Below are 6,000 nucleotides of genomic sequence, written 5' to 3' on the forward strand. Positions count from 1 at the left end.
ATGAATGAATGAATGTGTGTGTATATATATATATATATATATATATATATGTATGTATATATATCTTTAATTTTAAACCACTTCTAGATTAGCATTTATTTTTCTTTCCTTCACATATAAACAGATCTTTCCTCACCACTATGTCTATGCAGACATTTTTTTTATTTTACCTTCACAACAAATGAACCAATGAGCAGGCTTTTAATTTTTTATTTTTTTTATTTTAAGAGATGTGACCTACTTAGCCTTTGAGATTTATTTATTTATTTATTTATTTATTTATTTATTTATTTATAATCCACCTTTCTCCCAGCATGGGATCCAAGGTGGTTTAAAAAGGCTAAAAACAAGACTAGCTAAAAACATAATAATTTAAAAAGTTAAAACACAATTTTAAAAAATCATCACATTAAAAAAAGAATTTTTTAAAGAAAAGGTGGTGACATTCTACACAGCCATTTAGGTACATATGTATAACTAAAATTATTCATGCTTAGATACATATGTGTAACTAAGTTTGTATAACTTAATGGTGTTACTTGGACCAAATCACCACTGTCTACCTTAAGAGCCAGCAACCAAAGGGGGTCTGTTAAACTGGCAATCTGGGAGCAATTAAGATGACATTTCCAGCCCCTTCCACCAGCAAGGAAGGTTGTGACATTCAGAAGCAGGGCCCATGTTGCAAGACTTTGTCAAAGCCTCACTGTAAATGTGGAATAAAAGTAACCAACCTCACAGGATTGCTGCAGGGGAAAACAATAAATGCTGGAAAACTATTAACTGTAATTCTTTTCTTGATTAATAAAGTTTAATTCAGAGTGAATGCTGATCTTGTAGGGCCTCCTCAGAAGATTTCAAAGGCCAAGCAAGCTTATATGAGAGAAAATGCTCTTTCATATAAGCAGGATCAGAGCCATATAAATAGATTTTTGTATGTTTTATTACATGCTAGATAATGGTAATCCACATCTACATCCTGCTGCAGAATAAATAATTTTTTTTTCTGTAGCTGAATCTGGACTGTGGTCCAAAACACACTGCAGAAATAATCCAGTTTGAGACCGCTTTAACTGCCATGGTTCAATGATAGGGGATTCTGGGAACTGCACTTTTGTGGGACATTTAGCCTTCTCTGTCAGAGAGCTCTGGTGCCACAATAAACTACAATTTCCAGGATTCTCTAGCAATGAGCCAAGGCAGTTAAAGAGGTCTCAAACTGGATTGCAGTGGGCCCTTCCTATACGCGGGGATCCATTGTGGACCCCCCCCCCCCCCCCGCATATGGGAAAAACCGCCTATGCTGGATTCCTATGGCGGCCTGTGGCACCTGCACCATTTTGTCCCGCGGGGATTGCCATCGGCATGAGCTCAAGTCTGTGGATGGCAAGCCCATGGGTGGTAGAGGCAGACTGTATTTTTGCAGTATGTTTTGGACCAAAGATAACATACTCAGAAAAGGCTGAATGGATACTTAACCAGAAACAAATCTTACTGAATTCCAAGTAAGAGTACTTTGAAAGATTAGGATTACATGCACTTTACATCCTGCTCTCATAACATAACCATGCTGAGTGACCCCAGTAAGAGGAAGGAACCACCAATTTAAACCCTGGAGACACATATTGTGGGCCCCTGATATCTGCTGGGGTTTGGATCCAGGACCAGGACCCCCGTGGATACCAAAAAATCATGGACATTCAAGTCCCATTAAATACATTGGTGTAGTAAAAATAGTGTTCATTATATAAAATGACAAAATCAAGGTTTACTTTTGGGAATATATATTTCAACCCATGGATAAAGAATCCATGGATACAAAGGGCTGATTGTAAACTGTACATTCATAGGGCATTCATGATGGGATACCCTGCTTTTAGATTCCATGTAGACATTTAACTGAATACAGATTGTTTGTAAGTATGGTTGTCAAGTTTCCCCTATTATATGGAATGCCCCCTATTTCAGGGCCAGAAAGCATATCCCTTATAGGGGTGACAGCTGTCCTTTATTATAAGAGTTGTCATGTATTTGGAGTTTGGGTGCCTTTTACTTTTAGACTGAATGAGAAGCCAAAAAAATCCATTTTAGATTGTGGGTCCTCTATAAAGACAGAAAAATGTACATCATGTAATTTATGAATGTAGGCAATATGTTAATTTTACAGAGGAATAAATGGCTAAGTGAAATCAATACTTCCATTTGGTATTTCAGTAAAAAGCAAACCTGCTATTAGCTACTTCTCGATTGTCAAACCTGCATGTCATGAATTTTGGCTGTCCCTTATTGCTGTTTTGAAAACCTGTCAACATTAGAAGCTGGTGCCTGTTACCATAATTCTGCTGCTCCCCGAACATGCATGTACTCACCATCATTATCTCATAATAATACACTTAATATCGAGTGTGATTTTGTACACTTCTGGCCTGCAAAAATGCTACATTTATTAAAACGAAACCAGTCTGCAAAAATGCTACATACATTAAAAAGAAATCAGTCATCCCCAGTTTGGAACTCAGAGACATGTGTGCAAGCAGTCAGTCAATTGCTCAGGCAAAGTAAATGCAGTTTCAACCCTTTGTTCATCTACAAACATTCTCTGTCTCTCTGGGAAGTGTGGAGGTAGGGATGAGATCCCATGAGCTTAAGCTAAGCAGTAACTCAAGGTCTAAACAGATAGGACAAAATAAAGCTGCTTTGGGTCACTTTGGAAGTATGCTGTTTAAATGCTGCATGTGTTCTAAGAGACCGGAAGCTGTGCCAAAGCCACGCTCCAGTCCAAAGGACTTTGGTGCAGCTTCTGGCCGCTTAAAATGCGTGTGTCATTTAAACAGCATACCTCCAAAGTGATCTGAAGCAGCTTTATTTTGGCCTGTCTGTTCGGGCCCTCAGAGGAAAAGGACAGAAATGGTAAGGAGGAAGAACCATGACTTTCTCTACTCGCTTTTTCATACTTGGAATTACTGAGTTGGAGAAGGGAGTCAATGTTCCTAGACTCCTGCTGGTGTGTGACAATAAATGTGCATGCCATGGATTGCTCCTTCCATCCTCAAGAGAGGAGGACATATGAATTAACAGAAGCAGCAATGGACACTCAAGCAGGAAAGGCAGATCCTGTGGTGAGAACAGCATAATCTACAAGCAGCTATCTCCTCTTTCTCTCCTCCTTCCTCACCACCACCATCCCATGTTAAGCACAGCAAAGTAAACTGAACCCAGTCCCTACTACTACTACTACTAATAATAATAATATGTTTTATTTATAGACCGCTATTCCGCAATGATCATAGCGGTGTACAGTAACTACTGACAGTGACACTCTCACTAAGCATCCAAGAGACAACCAAAAGAAGCAGCTGGTGCCTCTTCTTGTTGGCTTGCCTTCCCTCTCTGGGAAGCACGTCTAAAAGGGCTGGTCCAGTAAAAATTGTAGCATCTCCCACTGTTTCTGATCAGTTTGTTCACATGCTGTCTCCTATGGGGTCGGTAAGCTGTGGTCTTTCAGAAGATGTTACAATGCAACTCTTATAATAAACTACTGAATAATAATAGCAACAAAAACAAAAACAACTTACAATAAACAGCTGTATTAATAGCACCTGACCAGTCAGTCCATAATGACTATTTGCCTGTGAGCTCAAAGTGAAAAGGAAAAATGGAAATCAACATGATACAAACTTACTGTTATAAATCACTGGCTGGAATTGATGGGAGTAGAAGTCCAACACTGCGACAGCCAGAGGTTTCCTATTCCCTTCACTCAATGAAAAACTCTCCAGTGAGTGGGATAAGCCAGTAGAAGTGGGTAACTTAAGTTTCCTAAGGCTTCAGCCTTTGCTAAGGAAACAAAAATATTGAACATCAAAAATATCAAAGCCGAGGCTGTTAAGGTCTAGCTTTAAATTAGCATAGTACCATGAATGCACTCTTGTCTAACTATGCTTTCCCAAGAACTGCGACTGACTCCAAAAAAGAACAAACATGTAGTTTGTAGTTTTTTTAAAAAAAAATTACTAATGGCTTTAATCTATATATTTACATAAAAGCTATATCCTAATCTAGCTAGTGTATAGTTCAGGTAAAAGAAATATTTAACTCATGATCTCTCCAAAGAAGGTTGAGAGAGCAGGAAGATGGAAAAAAAGCAGCTCAGCTAAAAATACAGTTGTTCCTTCTTATACACACATTTTTTATACATGGATTCAAGCATCCACAATTTGAAAATGTTCAAAAAAGTATAAATTTTAAATATCAAACCTTGATTTTCCATTTTTTATAAGGGACACCATTTTGCTATGCCATTTATTTAATGGGACTTGAGCATACACAGATTTTATTATCCACAGGGGATCTTAGAACCAAACCCCAGTGTATAACAAGGGTCCACTGTACTTTGAAAGAATGTGTTAATCCCAGAGGGAGTGACCTAAATCACCTGGTTAGTTTGAACGAGAAAGGGAGGAGTTTGCATCCAGGAAATCCCTATCTATCTAAGGAAGGGGAAAGAGAACAAAGATCTTCCAACAGGACCAACCTGGGTGGAGGATGTAACACCCCTAAGACCTGGCCCCAGGTATCGCTCTATCACAAGAATAGGAAACCTCTGGCTGTCACAGTGTTGCAACTCGCATCAGCCCTAGGTAGCATATCCTGTGGTCAGAGATGATAAGATTCAAAGATATAGCTGTGTTAGGGGTTATTCAGACAGTGAAAATAATCCAAGGATGAATCTGGGTTGAATCTCCATTGTTCATATGCATTCCCAAATGCAACCGATCTTTGGAGGGGCTGCCAAAACCCCCACTTAACACGGGATAATCGATACAGTTTTTCCCCCTGAGTTTTTAAAAAGGATTCACATCATCGGCAGTGTGAATAACCAATGCCAACAGACCTGGCCTTAAGTGCGTTTCGAATGCATTTGCATCGTTGACTCCATGTTTGAATGCTGGCATATGTGAGCAATCCAGCTCACAGAGACGCGCAGGGATGAGGTTTCACAATGTGAATAACAAACCCAGAACGCATGAGTAAGATTATTCGTAATGTTCTGCTAAAAAATGGTGTCTGAATGATCCCAGAGTCTGTAAAATCAGTATGCGTAAAGATATTTTGTAGTGCCTTTGAGACTAACTGAAAGAAGTTAACAGCATGAACTTTCCTAGACTTAAATCTACTTCCTCCAAGTGCAGACTTAATCCTCCATATGGCACCCCTTCAAATTCTTAAAGGGGTGTCATATTGAGGATAGAGCAAGCTTGTTTTCTGCTGCTCCAGAGACTATGACCCGGAGCAATGGATGCAAGCTACAGGAAAAGAGATTCCACCTCAACATCAGGGGGAACCTCTTGACAGTAAGGGCTGTTTGCAGTGGATGATGCTGCCTTGGAGAATAGTGGAGTCTTCCTCTTTGGACATGTTCAGCATCCCTTTTGAATTGTGATGCCCAGAACTGGACACAGTCTTCCAGGTGGGCCCTGACCAAAGCAGAATACAGTGGCACTATTACTTCCCTCGATTCTATTCCGCTTTGGTCAGGCCATTGAGGCCACTTCTATTGAGAAAAGAAGATGGGAGATTACATACCTCCAGGGAGGGACTGAGATTTTGGGTGGAATACAAGGGGAAATGGCTCTGGGGAAGGGGAGCACTGAGGTGTTTGTTTGTTTGTCTTTAAGTGTTTTAATAATTGTTAAAGATATATGAATCTATGTATTGGCATTTAGTGTTTGTATAATTTTTCCCTTTAAAAATAAAGTTAAACAAAAGAATACCAAATTCTCTCCATAGAGTCATAGAGTTGGAAGAGACCACAAGGGCCATCCAGTCCAACCCCATTCTGCCATGCAGGAACTCTCAATCAAAGCATCCCTGACAGATGGCCATCCAGCCTCTGTTTAAAGACCTCCAAAGATGTAGACTGCACTACACTCCGAGGAAGGAGTGCATTCCACTGTCGGACAGCCCTTACTGTCAGGAAGTTCCTCCTAATGTTGAGGT

At 39.8% G+C, this 6,000-nt stretch overlaps 1 protein-coding gene across 2 annotated transcripts in view; it reads right to left on the reverse strand.

The window, feature by feature from the left end:
* LOC149310553 (cytoplasmic dynein 2 light intermediate chain 1-like) overlaps positions 1–6,000 on the reverse strand; it is a 40,966-nt gene that overhangs the window by 34,332 nt on the left and 634 nt on the right. The window lies entirely within an intron of this gene.

The sequence above is a fragment of the Sceloporus occidentalis genome, unplaced genomic scaffold (genome assembly GCF_023333645.1).
Source record: "Sceloporus occidentalis isolate IW3139 unplaced genomic scaffold, rSceOcc1.0.p SCAF_6, whole genome shotgun sequence".
Classification (NCBI taxonomy): domain Eukaryota; kingdom Metazoa; phylum Chordata; class Lepidosauria; order Squamata; family Phrynosomatidae; genus Sceloporus; species Sceloporus occidentalis.